At 33.2% G+C, this 20,492-nt stretch overlaps 1 long non-coding RNA gene across 1 annotated transcript in view; it reads right to left on the bottom strand.

The window, feature by feature from the left end:
* Positions 1-4,042: 4,042 nt before the first annotated feature.
* LOC309625151 overlaps positions 4,043-20,492 on the bottom strand; it is a 99,136-nt gene continuing 82,686 nt past the window's right edge. Inside the window, exon 2 of the long non-coding RNA XR_014242358.1 lies at positions 4,043-9,676. This is a non-coding gene — a long non-coding RNA (uncharacterized lncRNA). The remainder of the gene's footprint in view (positions 9,677-20,492) is intronic.

Below are 20,492 nucleotides of genomic sequence, written 5' to 3'. Positions count from 1 at the left end.
GCTCAGTAGTTGTGGCTTGTGGGCTCTAGGGCACAGGCTCATAGTTGCGGCGCCTGGGCTTAGTTGCTCTACAGCATGTGGGATCTTCCCAGACAAAGGCTCGTACCCGTGTTCCCTGCATTGGCAGGTGGATTCTTAACCACTGCGCCACCAGGGAAGCCCGAAAATTATTGTAATCTTTGACTTTTAGTCACAATTTCACTAAAGACGTTATATTACTAGTAAAGTATCACTCTCAACAAAGAACATTTTAAAAATATTTTCACCATTGCTGTTACAGACTGAATGTTTGTGTTTCCCAAAATTTATATGTTGAAGTCCAAACCCCCAGTGTGATGGTACTTGGAGGTGGGGCCTTTAGGAGGTAATTAGGTTTAGATGAGATCCCATGATGGGATTAGTGCCCATATAAAAAGAGGAAGAGACCAGAGCTCTCTCTCCCACATGTGAGGACACAGCAAGATGGCAGCAATCTGAAAGCCAGGAAGAGAGCCAGGAACCTAACTAGCCTACACCTGATCTTGGACTTCTCATCCTCCAGACCTGGAGAAACAAATGTTTGTTATTTATGGCACCCAGTCCATGATATTTTCTTTTAGCAGCCTGAACAAAGACAATGGCTGAAGTGCTATAAGTTTCTAGTTATAAAAGTAACTTTAAATGATTTTCTGTGGATACAATACTTCATAGATTAAAAACATAAGTTTAGCACAGATTTGCAAATAACCAAAGTCTGACAGAAAATAAAAAGTTTTAGAAGCAAGATCTTTCTGATCTTCAAAGAAATGTTAAAGGCAGGGAGCCAGTAAACAAAAATAAACTTAACGTCTTTCTGACAGAAAGTAAGATGTAAGGAAATATTGTTTATAAAGAGAAAACAAAAAGAAGAAAACTGCCTTTTGTAATTTAGGGAACACTGTGGTGACATTTTATCTTTTATTCCTGCCTTTCTAACTCTCCTACACTTCTTTTTAGTTCTGAATTCTATTTACAAAACACAAATACCTAAGAATATTAAAATGATGGCATAGCTATGTTAGTCAATCATATCCTACATTGTAATTAATGAGAATGTCATATGCAGGATAGAGATCAAGTCTTGTTAACTTCCTCTTGTCTCAGAATTATTTGGACTATACTAATTTTATCATCTATTCTATAAATATGACATTTATAAACTGTCAGTGCATTTAAACTAGTGGATTTGGGCAAATATCTGTCAATATCCTATCAAATAATTGTGGATAACTATTGGTGAGACACTTTTGCTTTAGTAAACTGAATTGTAAACAAGTGTTACATGATGTACCGATTAGAACAGGAATATCTTACACTAAGAAATCTGTGTCCCTCATCAATCCTTTATTTTTTTTTATTTTTTAAATTATTTATTTACTTATTTATTTTATTTATTTTTGGCTGTGTTGGGTCCTCGTTTCTGTGCGAGGGCTTTCTTTAGTTGTGGCAAGCGGGGGCCACTCTTCATCGCGGTGCGCGGGCCTCTCACTATCGCGGCCTCTCCTGTTGCGGAGCACAGGCTCCAGACGCGCAGGCTCAGTAATTGTGGCTCATGGGTCTAGTTGCTCCGTGGCATGTGGGATCTTCCCAGACCAGGGCTCGAACCCGTGTCCCCTGAATTAGCAGGCAGATTCTCAACCACTGCGCCACCAGGGAAGCCCCATCAATCCTTTATTTTGTATTAAATATTAGAAATGCCAGGGTCCCCAGGAGGCATCCTCCCCCTCCCCTTACCAGTCCTGCAATTCCTTCAGGGGTGTTGTTGCCTGTGGTTATGTTCTACACAACACAGAATAATTCATCTTCAGGTGTGCTGCAAACTGCTTGTTTTCAATAAATATATTGATTTTTCTTAAATTGTTTTAAAGCTGATTGACTCATCCCTTGATTAGTACTTTTTCATTTTTAATATAATTGCTATCCATCAACATGGAAGAAACTTTACCCTTAATCATTTGGGAAGAAAGTTGTAACAAGAGGCATAATTTTTCTGTGCTGAGCCACAGCAAATAAAATGATGCAAAGTTTAAAATATATCAATTCCAGAAGATAGATTATGTCTTTAAGATTTTTTTTCCCCTGAAAGATGTACTTCTATGGGACTCATAATTGTCTGGTTGTAATTACATACAGTATTACAGCTGTCCAAGTATAATTAGATAGTACTTTGAAAGAGGTTAATTTATCAGTCAGAACTGTCCTGGATTAAGCATCAATAGTAAGCTTGCTCTATCGATGTTGACCTCTATTCAATACTTGTCCAACTGAAAATTTAAAAATACTTTTCTCTGACATGTACTTCATTCTACTGGTAATTGTATAAGTTTGCTTGGTCTGCTCTAACAAAGTATTACAAACTGAATAGCTTAAGCTCAGAAATTTATTGTTTCACAGTTCCGGAGGCTAGAAATCTGAGATCAAGTTGTCAGCAGGGACATACTCCCTCTGAGGGCATCAAGGAAGAATCTTTTCTTGTCTATCAGCAATCTTTCTTGGCTTGTGTCAGCATAATTCCAGTCTTCACCTGGTATCCTCCCTGCATGTGTGTCCAAATTCCCCCTTTCTGTAAGGACATCAATTATATAGGATTAGGGCACCCCTTTATTCCACTATGACCTCATCTTGACTAATTACATCTGCATGACCCAATTTCCAAATAAGATCAGATTCTGAGGTAATGAGGGTTAGGACTTCAACATATGAATTGGGGATATAATTCACCCATGACAATAATACAAATACTTCTTTAAGCATCTGACAATATATTTATTTTTAAAACAAATCTCCATTTGAAAATAAAAACAAAAAAAATCCCACCATTGAATTTGAAAGCATGTCTTTTATAATTTGTTTGTGAATTCTATATGTTTTAAATTTTACCATATCAAACAGATAAGATTGGATGTAGAGTGACTATTACTGTATTCGAGTTAAACTATATAGTAGGGAAAATGCAATCAGGATTTTTAAACAACATTATATAAGATCCATAAATACTCCTTTAAAATGAATACAAAGCTAAATGCTTCATATACAAGTACGCTTTTGCAAAACTCTATCATCTACTTCAAAAAGAGAGATTATATTTTTGATAACATGATGAATACATCTTCAATTGTGCATTCCTCACTTTGATGCCTTCCATTCTCAAGATGTATGTGTAATTGTATTTTTTCTGCTAAAACCCACCTCACCAGGGGATTCCATCTGCCGAATGAAGAGCAAACTTTCACATACAGGGAAAATGTTTTTACCCACAAGAAAAAGTTAGATCCTGCTGAGTGTTTCCCCAGGCTTCTATAAAAATTCACAGGTGTAGCTCTGCCACCTTAATAAGAAACCCAAAACAGCTTTGATCAGCTAAACAGAAATAGTTTTTATTCCAAGTACATTAAAATATACTAAGAAAGCACAGTACAGGCAGTGCTTTTGGCCTTTGTTTCCTTGTTTATGACAGTGTGTAACAGAACTTTGAAATACACTTAAAAGTACTTTCTAACTCTAAAAGCACCATTTGAAACAATTTCATGCTGGGGGTGATAATTAATTCAATTTCCTGCTATTTTACAACCCTGACTCCTATTTCTTAATTTATTTGAGAAATACTTGCATGCTTAATCAAAAAAGCATAGGTCAGTAACTTTAAAATATTTATTTACATCTTTCACTATGTAAAGAAGCTATTAAATAGTCCTAATTGGTTTCATAATCGTAAAAATATCTCTGTAAAAATATCTATGGCTGTTAATTTCCTTTTTTAAATTCAAATTGTAATTTTTTTGAAATATCTGATATCTGAGTTTTTTTCTGATTAAAATGTAATACTTGTTCAGTTTATATTGAGAAAGATGGGAAGAATTAAAAATTACATATAAAAAAAAATTACATATGTAAGCCCACAAATATAGAGGCCTACAACTAATGTAGTTGATATAAAGCTGTTCCTATATGCATATATACTATATATGAGACAAAATTAAGATCTTATTTTGCAAATAATAAATTCTATTGCTCTACTCATATGTTATTGTTTTCGATGTTTGTGTCATTTGTCTAATTGAAGTGAAAATTACATGATTTCAGTGGCTATGTATTATTCTCTTGTATAGCTGCATCACAATTGGTTAAAACATTCTTTCTTTTTTGTTATTTTTAAAAATTTTGTCTGTATTGCAAATAAATCTGTTATGAAAATTGCTGTTGTATCTTTAATGATATCTAAATATTCACCAAAAATTGGTTCTTAAAATTACAAAAACCTGATCAAATTTTATAAACCTTTAATGCTTTGAATATATATATTACAAAGTTTTTAAGGGGTCAACCAACAGCTATTCCCCAAAATAATGTGTAAGAATCATTCATAAGCATAAGGAAAAATTATTATCTTAAAACACATTAATAATTTATAAATGAATTTCATTTTTGTTTAATTTTGAGAATTTTCCATAACTCTTGAGATTACTATTAAAAATTACTTATTAATTACATCTATTTCTGCTTATGTAAATTAACAGCATTTGTCCCTCTATTTTTCTTTCACAAATACCTATTTTTATTTTTTTGTAGAATATCAATGCCTATTTCTGATTTTTATGAATATTTTCCAGGGGTGTCATTTTGGGGAGAGAATGGGGTACATGGGGACTAGTTGACATTATTAAATGTTATGTAATAAAATCTATCAACATTATCTCATTAATTTTTCAGTGTTTTATGTTAAAAATGATTCCCCTTTGAGGTAATTTAAATAACGTCATATTTTCAAGTGTCACTTACTAACCTTGGAACTGGTATTCTGCAGAAATTGTTTTTGGAAATGTTTTGTGTTTTGTTATTGATTATGATGTTTTCTTTTGGAGGAAGAGTGATGTTTCATACGTCAAGAAGTGTATGACTATTACTAGCTTTTCAAGAGATTTTAGTTTTCCATTTCGATATGAGTGGGTATATGTATGTGTGTATTTTTTTTTTAATGGTTAATGTCCTAGAAGATAAAATAGGAGAAAACCTAGATGATCTTGGGTATGGTGATGACTTTTTAAAAACAACACCAAAGGCCTGATCCAGTAAAGAAATAACTGATCAGTAGGAATTCATTAAAATTAAAAACTTCTGCTCTGGAAAGACAACATTAAGAGAATGAGAAGACAAGCCACAGACTGAAGATAATATTTGCAAAAGACACACTTGATAAAGAACTGTTATCCAAAATATACAAAGAACACTTAAAAGAAAATAAACCTTACTAAAAAAAAGGCAAAAGATCTTAACAGAGATCTCACTAAAGAAGACATACAGTTGACAAACAAGCATATGAAAATTTGTTCCAAATCTTATGTCTCCAGGGAAATGCAAATTAAAACAATGAGATACCACTACACATCTATTAGGATGGCCAAAATCCAGAATACTGACAACACCAACTTAAATGCGTATTACCAAGTTGAAAAAAGCCAATCAAAAAGACTACGTCTTGTATGATTCCAATTATATGACATTCTGGAAAAGGCAAAGTATGAAAACCATAAAAATGAATAGACAGAGCATAGAGGATTTTTAGGGCAGTGAAACTATTCTATATGATTATACAATGGTTGATACATGTCATTATACATTTGCCCAAATCCACAGAATGTGCAACACCAAAGAGTTACCTGTAATATAAACTATGGACTTTGGGTGATAACGGTGTTAACGTAGGTCACTAATTGTAACATATGTACTCCTCTGGTGGGGAATATTGTTAAGAGGGAAGTCTTTGCATACATAAGGGCAGGGAATATAGGGGAAATCTTTATATCTTCCTTTTAATTTTTTTGTGAACCTAGAACTTCTCTAAAAAATTATCTTAAATCTATAAAGAAAGAAAGAAGAGGTTGATGCATTTTACTAAATGTTTTTCACTGTCTTTTGAGAAGACTATACATTTTTCTTATTAGGTTTATTAAACATCTTATTAAAAGTATTCTTTTATAAAAACATATATATATATATTCCATTTATATACTGTTGCAGAACAAATTTGCTACAGAATATAGTGTTGTAAAACAACCCACATGAATTATGTGGTTCAGGAATTTGGACAAGACTCCAGGGATTTTTGTCCTTGCTCTACAATACCTATGGCCTCAACTGGAAAACTCAAAGATTGACAGTGACTCAGTGGATTGAAGACTTGGGCTTGACACATGGCCTGAGCTTTCTTAAAACCCAGTAACTGGGTTCCAAATATTAGCATCCCAAGATAGAGACAGTCTGGTGGAAGCCCATTGGACTATAGCTTCATAAATCAGTCACTTTGGCCACATTCTATTCATTAGAACCAAGTCACTAAGTCTAATCCATACCTAGGAGAGGGTAGTGAGACTCTTTCTTTGACCTGAAGGAATTTCAAACAATTTACATACATCTTTTTAAAGTTCCGTAGCCATTAATGCACTTCATGTAGCCCATTAACAATTCCCAGGAAATAAAAATAAAATCTGGGTCATAAAATAAAATCTAACCTTTTCTCTTCCTTTGGACTTAGTCTAGTTTCACTTGCTCACAGGGCCTCTTACTCGGCCTTCACACTAGAGTTCCTAGCACCAAAGTGCTGTCATACACGTCAACCCAGAGGGCTGTGTGCAGAGCGCATGACACTCAATTCAAGATGGCGGTGGTGGGCCGTGTGCAGAGATGCTACGCCCGGCACTGGGTGTGACCTGGAGTCATGAGCAGCGCAGCTGCACCCTCCCTGCGAGAACCCCGGCCCCTCCCTGCTGCCAACAACCCTATAGAGCAGCCTCGCTGGTGATGTTTCAGTTTTTCTGGGAGAGCATGCACTCTAGCCCCAGATCTCTCACCTCTCCATTCTCTGAGCAAAGAATAAAGCTTTCCTTTGCATCTGAATTGAACTCAGTCTCCTTCTATCGACAAGAGCAACACCGGGCAGAAGGACCTTTGTTGGAGACCAACTCAGGAGGGTCAATACCAAAAGGATCATATTTTTTTCTTTTCTCTTTTGTTTGTCAGGATTATCACCCATCTAAAAATTTTAATGAACTCCTCTAAGAGTGCTCATTCCCACGTCCAAAGTGTGAACTCTTGTTTTCTCCCCTTACTAGGGGAGAAAATGAGGAAATTGGCTTGGATGTAGAAAAGTTTTCATCCTCTATCATAGTACATTTTAAAACAACTTTAGAACCCACATCTCTTTTGAGTCATAAATTCAATCGAGATACGGTCCCTTAAAGATTAAATGAGAAACCAAACAACAACTATCTAGACACAAACACAGAAGGTGACCTCTCCAAATGTCTTTTGCATTGAGGCTGTCAGAGCAAAAATTGCACCAGACAAACTTAAAGAGGCAAGGAAGATCCAAGGAAAGAGACGCCAGATTTCAGACTGTGCTCGACAATTGTGAAATAATTTTTTAAAAAGAAAAGAAAAAAAATGGCAGTGGGGTTTTTAAGAACGGGGTGAGGTAGAGACCTTAGGTCATCTGCGTTTTTTAATTTTCTTTATCCAAAGGAAAAGTAAATATTCTCCCATCTTCTTAACAGGAAGTAATTTACAACTTGGAGCAAGGTTGCAGACTGAAGGTTGGCTCCTATGCTTCTACAGAAACCGAGAGATAGGGTCTCTATCTTCCTTATGATTACTTTTCAGAGGAATGGTTCTCAGGTCCTGACCAAAGACAGTCAGGGGTTTTAAAACTGTGAAGAGGCTTTCTAAAAGATTTATATCTCAATGTGGCAGAAAAGGGATTTACAATGAAAATTTTTCTAAAGTAAATACACTAAGAAAAAGGATGTCAGTGGCCTAGAATAAGGAATAAACCTGTCTGAAGTTTGGTCTAGCAGAGCGAAACTTTAAGGTCACCTTGGTCAGGACTCTAGGAGAATTTTTTAACAATTGCCATCAGTAGAGTGCTTTCCTAATTTGTCAGTCACTTGTGGAATGCTTCTGAGGGATGCCAGTAATGACTCCTGGCATTTCCTGCATGCCTTGCCTATGTGCAGAGCAGACTGTGTCAGCCAGAAGAGCCCAAGGACAAAGGCATGCAGGTGGTGGCAGCTGGAAGTCAAGCAAACATGGTTAGAAATTATGAAGACCAAGACGATATGAGTGGGGCACCAACAGAATCTACCAGAGGTGCCATCATTGTCTAGAGCACTATTCAGGGCTTTAAAGGTACTAAACAATTTTTTAAAGTCTAAGTAGTTATCAGATAATTTATGCTCAAAGTATGCTTAAGTAACTGGTTCTATCTTATCAAGTCATCAGGTAAAGTGTACTGTGGCAATACAAATTATAATTTTATGGTTCATTAAAATGCATTTTATATATAATAACACTTTGTCAATAAACTGTTGATTTTTATTGTTTTCACTCAAGATTGCTTATTGAATGAGAAAAGTTTATTTTTTGGTAAAATAAGGGTACAAAAATGCTTAATTCAGTGATTTACATAATGAGTACATTTACCGAATGAGTCCTGGGTAAAAATTTTTGTTATCTGAAAGTGTAATAGAATTTCAAGTGCAGTTAAATTCTTTCTCTAGAAGTTTTTCTCACCCTAGCTTTCTCATACTGAAAACAAACCACAGAGTAATGAATCAATAGCCCTTGATGTTCTGGTCACAAAGACACTGAAAGAAAATAAATCTCACTCATATTTGTTTAGATAAAATAATCATCAGTCTTCACCTCAGGGGTTTTTTAGGAAACTTTTCAAACTTTCAGTTTCCTACTGAGTATTTAGCTAATAGTCTTTGATTTGATAGTTGTTTGGATGGCAATCTATTGGATTAAATGATGCCCTAAAGCTACCCCTTGGCAAAATTAAAATTCAGTATTTCTGTTGGCAAATTATGCTAGCTTTATTTAATTAGAGATTTCAAGGTGTCTATTTTTTATAACTCCGACATCTATTGAGCTCTGCTCTCGCATGTTATTAATTGCAGGGTTGGAATTGAAAATGTTTTCTCGTGAAGGATATTGAATTCTAGTGATCAGAAGAGGAGAAAAACAGATTCCATACAATAATGTTTAATGAAAGAAAGTATTAGAAGTTTCAAGAGTGTATCATTCTAACAATAGCAAACAGAAAATTTGCTGTTTTTATACAATATATTGCCTTTATCCAACCCAAGGGATGGACAAAGCTTTATTTTATTTTAAAAGGAGTTGTTTAAGTTGGACTAATAATGCAAAGCCTTCAGATGCTAAAGGCACACAACCACATTTTCATCAGTGAATAAATTTTATGAAAAAGTATTGGAAAGTTTAGAATGCTTATGGTGATCTTGAGAAATAGGAATTCAGTTTCTTGGTAATACAACAGAACAGAGAATATTTTAAGTACTCTATATTTCTTGGTCTTGAAACATAAATAAATTTGGAAATAATCATTGAACTCTTTAAAAAGAAAAACAAAAAGAAAAAAGCAAAACTATATCTAGGTATGTAGTTGCCTACATTAAAGAAAAAATAAAGACTTAAAAGCAAGAAAAAGTTCAACAGTGAGTTTGTGGTCACTGAGCTATGTATCCAAAAGAATTTTAATTAAAGTAACATTTAAGAGAAAAGGGAACCCTCTTGCACTGTTGGTGGGAATGTAAATTGATACAGTCACTATGGAGAACAGTATGGAGGTTCCTTAAAAAAACTAAAAATAGAACTACCATACGACCCAGCAATCCCACAACTGGGCATATACCCTGAGAAAACCATAATTCAAAAAGAGTCATGTACCAAAATGTTCATTGCAGCTCTATTTACAATAGCCAGGACATGGAAGCAACCTAAGTGTCCATCAACAGATGAATGGATAAAGAAGATGTGGCACATATATACAATGGAATATTACTCAGCCATAAAAAGAAATGAAATTGAGTTATTTGTAGTGAGGTGGATGGACCTAGAGTCTGTCCTACAGAGTGAAGTAAGTCAGAAAGAGAAAAACGAATAAAGTATGCTAATACATATATATGGAATCTAAGGGAAAAAAAAAAAAGGTCATGAAGAACCTAGGGGCAAGACAGGAATAAAGACATAGACCCACTAGAGAATGGACTTGAGGATATGGGGAGGGGGAAGGGTAAGCTGTGACAAAGTGAGAGAGCGGTATGGACATATATAAACTACCAAACGTAAAATAGATAGCTAGTGGGAAGCAGCCACATAGTACAGGGAGATCAGCTCGGTGCTTTTTGACCACCTAGAGGGGTGGGATAGGGAGGGTGGGAGGGAGGGAGATGCAAGAGGGAAGAGATATGGGAACATACATATATGTATAACTGATTCACTTTGTTATAAAGCAGAAACTAACACACCATTGTAAAGCAATTATACTCCAATAAAGATGTTAAAAAATAAAATAAAGTAACATTTAAATATGTAACATTTATTTTTTTCAGTGACAGTTGTTAATGGCAGTACTTTTTATTATAGGAAGGAAGGAAATTATATTTATTACCATAAAAATGAATCAGTATTTTGCACTATCTGTTATAATAAAAATGTAGTATAGTTTTAATGCTGTGATATATTAATTTATTTTTAGTGGAATATCTCATTAAGGATAACAATTCACTACAATACTAAAAATATTATGTAAGTTAAAATAATTTGCCTATAGTGGAATAAATATAAATGAATTGAACAAAAATATTTAACTCTCACTCCACATAGCTTTTTCCAGGCTCCAGACATAGTTTAATTTGTGTCTTATACCTCTATATAAATGGCTATGACATTTTTTTTTGGCACTTGGGCAAATCACTTAAGCTCTTTGTGCATTAATTTTCTCACCTATGGGATGAATATAATAAGACTACCTCATACATAAGAAACACTTAGAATAGCACCTGGCACAGAGCAAAGGCTTGTCAAATAAAATACGTAAATAAAGCATTAGTGTCTATGAAGATAACTAAATTCCCAGGAATTCTCTATTATAAAAGGTCTGGGTATCAAAAGAAAATAAAAGTTAATTAAAGCATTTTACACCATGTAGAAAAATGTGTTTGGCTTTTCAGAAACTGTGTGTCTTTTTAATTTTTCCCGTATTCTCAAGTAATGACTTAAAGGTAGATGGATATTTTCAGATAAGTATACTTCATTCTCCATTAATGCAGTAATTGTCAGCGAGATGGAAAACATATGGCACAGTATAAAGAATGTGAAGTATTCTTCAAGGAAAGCATATGCGCTATCTGCAGCAAAGTTTGTCAGTCCCTTATATAATGTCATTTACTTTATCCGGATGGCCAATATGGGAAGTTGGATGTTGGTACCGAAAATAACAGGGATAGGCTTTAATATAATAAGGAATAAAATATTGCCATTATCTTCATATATTTTCTTGACTAATAACATTGCTTGTTCTTTCGTTTTATGGAGTACCTTAAGGCATATTTCTTATCAGATCATATTAACCATGCCTTTGGACAATAAAATAGAGAAAATATAAAGTAGGTGGTCAGATTTCTTTGGTTTGTCATGTCTACTGTCTTAGAATATGAGTTTTATATAAGTTATAGTGTCATTTTTAGTGTAGCATTGAAGGGGCAATATTTAACAGGAATATTTAACAGGAAAACAAAATGTAGAAATAGACCTCTCTAAAGACATAAGTAGACAATCTGACTTGGTCCCATAAATCTAGGAAATTTACTCTGCATTTCCAAATTTGTAACAGTGCATCCATTTTATTGTAGGTTAACTTTATTTTCAAAATAGCACTGTTTACTCATACCAATGAATATTTAAGTGATGAATGAAGTTTTAAAAGCTATTTATGTCTGAAATAATACCTGGCTGATAATTCATGCAGGTATTTTATTCAATGCAGGTTATGCCAGGCATTTTTTGAAGTGATTATTTGGCTTGTAGTGAAGTGTTTCTTATCTGGATATGTCCCTCAATGCACATGAGTGGACCTCCACTGAGCGAGTTTACACACATGATTTCGCTTTCCCATGTCAATGGTTGATAGGTCAACGGGAAAATAAATGTGTGATTCAAGTTTGGTCAATCATATGCTCTGTCCCAGAACTTTAAAACATGAAAAAGAGAAACATAACCCAAGAGGGCTTGAATCTAAATCTTATTATTGAGAGCCCTCTCAAGAGGAGATCCATGGACATTCTTGTTTCTCAGGTCCCAGAATCTTCCCTGGTACTTGCCCTTCTGAAGGTTTAGCTTTCAACTCTTCCTTTGATTCTGTAAATTATGCTATTTTTACTCCAAAAGTTATATTTTTATACTTAAAATGTCCAGACTTAGTTTTGCTGTTTACAACTAAAATAACTTTGATTAATACACACGTTTAAAAGAAATTGCTAGATGATGTCTATGAGTTAAAAGCTAATTAATGAGAAACTGGTATATGATATGAAGCAATATTCACTGGAATTTTTAAAAACATGAATATTTTCAACCATAATACTTTAAAATTTTCCATTAAAGCATGGAGTAATTTGTAAGATTGGTTTATTGGAATAACACATACAGAAATATCTGGTAGGAGTCAGAAATAAAAGAAGTAATTAACAGTTACTCATATACACACATATATCTATTCATGCCTCTGTGTATTAGTGTGTATTATATTAACCTCCTTTGATTCTACTTTTGAACATTTTTTCAATTTCTTTTCTTTAATATGTTTGTTGTAGTCAACATAATGGCCTTCCAAAGATGTCCATGGAATCTGTGAATATGTTGCCTTATATGGAATAATGGCATTTTAAAATATGATTATGATTATGAACCTAAGGCAGGGAGATTATCCTGTATTATCTGGATTGGTCCAACCTAACTTCATGCACTCTTAAACATGTGGAGAACTTTCTTAGGTTTGATAGAGAAGAGTTGAAGCATAAGTCCCCAAACAGCAAGGGAAGGAGAACTCTTTTTTTGAGGGAAAAAGAAAGTTTGGAGGACTATAGTAAACAATGAGTCCATGGCTTTTCTTTGGCTGAGTCCCTGCCAGGAAAGAAGAGGAGAAGAAGTTAACAAAAAGACTTCATAGGAGGTGAGGTGGTTGACTGAGAAATGTTGAGTGTGATGAGAATTCAGGAGAGTGTCTACTGCATAAGGTACTAAAATGGTTAAATGGGAACACAATAATTTTCTTGGTGGCTTTAACCAAAAGGGCAATGGCAGTAAAAGCTCTAAGGCAAGGGTGGTATCCTCACGCCACAAAGTCCTATTGATGACTACAGTACCCTGTGGGTCAATGGTGTTCCCTGTGTTTTGGGGTGAATACCCAAGGGCATTCCCTTCCTTTTCATATAAAAAAGGTAAAAGGGAATCTGATAATTGTGATGCCCAAGGGCAGATGGGTTCATCAAAATCTCCTTTAAAGCCTTAAAGCTATGCCATCTAGTTCCTTCCAAAAAATTGGATTGGGGTTGTTATTATTTAGTAAAATATACAGACGTTTGGCCATAAAAGAGAAATTTGGAATCCAATTTCAGCAATAACCAACTAATCCAAGAAATTCGCAGTTACCACTAAGTTTTGGGTTTTGGAAATTTAGGACATTATGAGGTCTACATGGCCCTAGATCTAGCTCTTGTTCTGATATCAAGATGCCTTAAATACTGAATCTGGGTTTGGGCAAACTGCAATTTTTCTTTCATAACCTTCTATTCCTTTAATGCTGAAAGCTTTACCAAATGGATGCTGTCTTCCTGTGGGAGGTTTGACTATTTTCCCTTGGTTTATTTCTCTGAATGATTCTTAGGACCTGTTACAAGATTAAAATTTATCCCTTTGTTATATGTGTTGCAAGTCTAGTTTCCTTGATACTCTTATACATCATTCATGGTGGTTTTTTTTTTACTATATAACAATTTGTTATTTATATGCAGGTAAATTTATCTATTTTTGTCTCATAACTTTTAAATTTGCATTTTTCTGAGAAAGACCAGTTCTATAAAAAGTGTTTATAAAACAATCCATTGTTTCCTCTATGAATAAGCAGTAAAACATTTATTATATATGAATTTCAGTGTATTTGTAGACTCTATTCTGCTGAACAATTTATTTATTTAAATATATTGCATTATTTTAATTAAATTGTATATACAAGTTTTAATGTGTTGATAGTGGGGTCTCTTCTAATTTTAGTACATGTTTTGCTATTATTTCAAATGTATTTTTTTACACAGGAAAATTAAAATCTGCTTTTGAAGCTTAGAAATGCTATAGAATTTTTCATTCTTATTGAGCTAAATGTATAGATTATCCACTATGCTACACTGACAAGTTTGTATGATAGGCCTTTTTGGTTTGCTTTGTTTTTGTTCTCTTCTGATAATTCTATTTTTTTAGTGTGTTTCAAAATAAGCTATCTGAACATTTTTTTTTTCAGAATCTTTGAGGTTTTCTATGTCTTAAAAATTGTTAAATTATTGTGCCCATTCAGTGGGCCCTTAAGAAATAGATAATTTAGGAGAACGTGAATCTCTATAATTCTGATAATTCAAGGGCATGGTATACCTTTCCTTTATTTAAGTTTACCTGATAGACTTTAATGAATGTTTTAAAATATGATGTTTGTTTTTCTTATTTCTGTTTAGATCTTCTGTTCATTCATTTCTCATTATTATTTAGGTTTAAATACAATGAGTTATCCCTGAGCCTTGCTGTATGTAGGTCTATGAATAGGAGAAATGATGGCAGTGTTCCAGGCTGGTAGGTATTCTCCCTGCATACCTGAAAGAAACATGATTGAATGCTCAAAAATTGACTTTCAGACTCCCTGTTCACTGGTTTACAGACATCAGGAACTTTGGATCACAATTCAGTCTCTCTCACTTCTGTAACTCCTGCAATAGTGTGTTGTCTGTGTGCTTTCTTATTCAACTCCCTGTCCTCTGCTATAGGTAACAGCATCCATAAAAGCCCCTATAGTCAGCGCGAGTATCCTGCCCTGTTGCCCCCAACAAGACCGCTGCCTACCACTGATCTACCTCCATTTGTAGATCTTTATGCTCTAGAGGCTTCCTCTGGGATCTGTAGCCAGATCGCTATTGGATATTTTACAAGTGCCTATTTCTCACAATAAGGAGTTCACATATTACTACTGGCATTTGGAAATGAGTAAATTAATAGTCAAAAACATTAAACCACTTACCTAAATCTACACAAGTAGTAAATGAAAGAATCATTATTTAAACACAAGGTGTGTTCATAAGAGAAATATTCTTTATTTTTCCCCCTTATTTCTTTCATTTTCTCCTTTGTATCTCACACAATGACTATTACAATTAATTTCATACGGAGGGTACCTAATGAAATCTATAATTAAAAAAAGAGATCACTTTTTATTACATAATTCAATCTTAATAATGGTAACATTTTCTAAACATCTTTCTATTTTGAGAGGAAATTTGTGCTAATGCATTTCACAAAGACTTTTGCCTGGTCCTCTGTGAATATAGCAGCTCCCAAAAGTCCAGAACCCAAATCACTGGGAAGGAAGTCTTTTTCATGGGAAATGTCATTTTAAGGGTATACAGATGGTGAGGAAATCCAGTTAAAGCCTGTCAGGATTCTGACTTAAGATTTGCTGAGTCTGGCTGAAGAATGTATGCTTGAAAAACAGCAGTCTCCTGGTAGATGCCTGAGTAAAGTAGCAGTACAGATTTCTGCAGTATCAACCCATTGACTTCAGTCCCCTGATACGCCTCAGAATTTTGGATATTTTACAGCTGCTTGATTTCAGAATAAAAGACATTTTCTCACCTGTATGGTTTAATCCTTTGGAAAAGAGAGCATAATCATTTAGATGGCAAATAGGCCAGTTAGCACAACTGACCAGCTGTACCAACTGTGCTTATGTAAATAAATCAGGAAGACATTCATGTGATTCATTGCTGTCTGCTTTTTCTGTGCACAGTAAAAGCAAGAAACACATATTGATTTTACTAAGAATAAAATCAATTGGAACAGAACCGATAGTTTGATATCAACTGCAAATTCTCAACCACCCTGTTGAGAATCAACACTTACATTTAAAAGCACAATACAAATAGAAATTCTAACATATATATTTAATGACTATGCCTGAATTTTAAAATATTTACATTTTAAAATGTAAATTCATTTTTTAAAATAAGGGCAAGTAAAATTAACTGTTGTGTTCTGTCATTTCTGAACTGCCATGTAATTTAGACCTTTATATCATGAATACGTGTTATCATTCTTCATGCTAACAAAGAAGGTGGGAGTATATTTATCTTTTTTTAATCACTTTTTAATTATATTTGGCATTATATATGAGCATTGATTGCGTGGACTTATTCCTAACAGTATCAATTTAGAATGAACCTGTTGTGGAAATATTCAGTTGACCTTTACATTGAATTTGAACTCAACATATGCATCTAAGAATCACCATGATTTAATGCATTATTTAAAATATATAATCCAAAAAGTATTTATGACAAGTAAAATGAAAATTTTAAGTTTACTAATCTTTGTGAACATACATTAGCAATTTGGTTTATTTAGTAGAGTTTCACAATATAGGATCTTAAAAATAGTTCCTGGAGCAATTGAATTACCAAGAATTTGGTTTATTTTGGATAAAAACTGCATATATTCCATGTATAACCATGGAAAATTATTCAGGTTAAGACAGTGTTAATATTTGCAATTCATTGCTATTACTATGCGTGCACAGTGCGTTCATTCAACAATCAAGGAGATTATAGTCAGTAAAAGAAGGTACATATAAGAGGCTAATCCTTAAGATTTTCAATAATAGTATACGGATATATTAAGGTGTTATATTTTTCTGAATTCACATAATAATGGGAGATTAGGGTTCAGAAAATGTACATTATTTACTTTCAGGGGAAAGAAAAGAATGGCTGATGATAGAGAGGCCATATTTTTTATGCTATGAGAGTCACAGGTAATTTTTAACTTGTTACAAAATTTTTTTTTTTGGCCACACCACATGGCTTGTGGTATCTTAGTTCCCTGACCGGGGATTGAACCCGGGCCCACGGCAGTAAAAGCACTGTCTTAACCACTGGACTGACAGGGAATTCCCTGTTACAAAATATTAAAGTCTACTTACATTACATAGATTTTTTTTTTTTGCTGTAAATTAAACAGTGAAATTAATGCATTTGCATGTATAATACTAAATCTTTAGACAGATATTCAAAAAATTTCCTCTAAAACTTCTAGCTCTACTTTGAGCAAATGTGTAAAATTGTCAAATATAGATGTTAAATAAAATGCATTTCCTAATATTAAAAAAATCATTTAATACAATTTCATTAACCAGATTATTGTCTATTGAGACTTTCAATTTATTTATACTCTCTCAAACATATTTCTCCTTCCAAATCATAAAAAATATATGTGAAAGAATATAAGACTGGCAAAAGGGGAAGTCATGATTTGTAAAGGAGCTCACACGGAAAGATTTTGTTCTCCTATGAAACAAAATCTGAGGAAGAAACAGAAGGAAGAAGACTAAAGTAAAAGTGTGCTTTCTATTGTTAGGAAGGCATTTTACCTTATTGGAGTAGGGGAGCGACTTCCATTTGGAGGCCTTACCTAGGATGATCTACCAGATATTCTTGATCCCAGAAAATGACAGCATTTTCACAAGGTGTGCAAGGATAAGGGATCTCTAATGCAGAGATTTCAGAGCCCAGGTGCTCTCCCTGAGGAAGAAAACAAAGAATATAAATAATATAATCATGGATATATTTCTCCTGAATTGAAGACTTGAATTGCTATTTGAAAATATTTCCTTGAAATAAAAGATTCAAATTGCAAGGGAAAAATAATAATACCTGTAACTGAAATTACCAAAGTATTTTGGCAACATCTAGGATTTGGGCGTTGGATTGAGGAGAAAAATAAAAACATTATAAAGATTTTCGAGCATTGGCAGTTGAGTGACTAAACATCTATACAGTGTTATATTCTGGGTAGGGAAATCATGACACCATGGAGTGCTTTTGTTGTAAGATAGAGGTGATATATATAGATATGGTGAAAACATACTAAAATGATCATTGACATTGAAAATGTGAGAAAAAATAAAAAGAGTTGACAAATGGAAAAGCTTAAAAGAGCCTTCCAACCTAACTGGAGTAAAGGTGAGGATGAATAAAACTAAAATCAGCAAAAATAAGTAAAAGGTAAAAGAGAATGCAACAAAGTAAAAATTAATTTTTAAAATCAACTAATATGAAAGGAGTAAAATTACATATGTACACATGTATTACATACATGCACATATACTTATATATGTATGCAAAAATAAATTCATTTTTAAAAACCGATTTTAATGTTAGGTTAAAATCAACTTTTCTACACATTATATACAGGAAAATCTCCTAAAACATAACATTAAATGTTGAAAACACATAATAGATATTCAGGCAAATTCAAGAAAAAAGTAAGCAAGAATGGCAATATTGATATCACTTTCAGAATCCAACTTATTTAGTAGAGAAAAATAATTGGAGAGAGAAAATTTGAATAATCCAGTTAACATACAGAAATGAATAGACATATTAATAAAGTTGCATTCTATAAATGGAAATATATTTTATTTATTTTTATTGAACTATAGTTGATTTATAATGTGTTAATTTCTGCTGTACAGAGAAGTGACTCAGTTATACATATATATACATTCTTCTTTATATTCTTTTCCATTATGGCTTATCCCAGGATATTGAATATAGTCCCCTGTGCTATACAGTAGGACCTTGTTGTTTATCCATTCTATATGTAATAGTTTGCATCTATTAACCCCAGACTCCCAGTTCATTCCTTCCCCTCGCCCCCTCCCAAATATACTTTACATGAAAAAGATAAATTAAAAAACTTCTGGAGTGTCCTAAAACAAGTGATGCCTCAAGCGGATCAAACATAAGCAGATATTTACTATCTGCTCAATATAATTAGTATATCCAAGATATGCTATATTTCATTTATTTCAAAATACCCTTCATTGAAACCCTTATTTTATGTATTTCCAAGGAATAAAAGAATGCCGCCAATGAAACTTACACAATGTTTTGCTTTCATTTAAAATGTTTTATCCTATCTTTATTGAAAACTATATTTTAGCTTCATACGGTTATATTTTATAAATACCACTAGGTGATGTATGCATAAATGTAAAAATATAACATAAATCGGTAAGTCTCTTCTACCCTTTCTCATTTGTGGACTTTGATATCTTTATCTTCTAGAGTTTTGCATGTTATTACTTGTAAATTAATGTCTGTAAAATATCTTCTCATATTAACCTTAAAAGCACGTGAAGTAAAGAAATTACAGATAAATAATAATGCTTTATCAAAGTTTATCAATCGGTGGACATACCCTTACCCAATTGAAAATATGACAATTAATACTTCCCAGCTATGAAGCTGAGATCTAACGAATACCTGATAGCCATAATTTTTTGGTTAATAGAGTATCTGGACTTTTAGATCAAATGGTTTAATGGGACATGTTCTTTCTTTTTCCTATAGGAAATCTATATGAAATACTTTTATAAGAATGATTTCTTCTTGTTTTCCATCTTATTCATAAACTTAACTAACAAGGCAAACAATAGCGTGTAGAGGGAAAAGAGAAGTTTGGGCTAATAAAAAGGGTGAACCAATGGGTAACAATGTGTTCTTAAGGAATAATTACTTACTAAGGTAAATATAGTAGCAGTTTTAAATGCTTGAAAGTACAAATTGTTTTGTAAATGAGTTTTGTACATTAAAATTATCTCCTTAAAATGTGCTTCAGATTTTATTTCTGCTTATGTCTTTAAATTATGTGCTTCCCTACTCCCTGATTACTTGAGTCTAGAATCACTTCTACTATTTAAATACAATCTTTTCCCCTGTCTTTTCTTGTTAAAACTCAGTTGGGTGTTTTCCCTTCCTTCTGATGACTTAGTGCTCAAAACAAAACAAAACAAAGTTCTGAATGGAATTGTTTCCAAACTTCCAAGGGACTTCAAAATATGCATGAAAAGTAAGTATCTTATTGCAAGTATTTCCATTGTTTCATGAATATTTCACTTTCTTTCTCTAGTCCATAACCAGGGGCATATTTTTATTTACATTTCACTTAGTTTCCATGTTTGCAATCTATTGCATGATATTATTGCATATAGCAAAAATGTGAAAATATCAGCAGAAAAAATGTTAGAAAATTTTATCTCTAAAATGAAATATTGTAAATTATAGGTAAATATACACTTTTTTTCTTTAATTCTCAAAACTGGGTAAGCATGTTGCCAAGACCTTTAAACTCTTTCAGTTTAATGGAAATCACAGTATAAATGCATTTTGTAAAATTTATTAAATTATTTATTTTACATACCATTTTTATTAATTGTTATTTTAATTAAATATATATTAATTTGAATTAACTATGTTGAATATGAAAGGGAAAAAATTGTTTCTGTCCTTTTGCTCTTCCTT

The sequence above is a fragment of the Balaenoptera borealis genome, assembly GCF_965194805.1.
Source record: "Balaenoptera borealis genome assembly, chromosome: 3".
In the NCBI taxonomy this organism is placed as follows: domain Eukaryota; kingdom Metazoa; phylum Chordata; class Mammalia; order Artiodactyla; family Balaenopteridae; genus Balaenoptera; species Balaenoptera borealis.
This window is presented reverse-complemented; position numbering and strand designations above follow the sequence as displayed.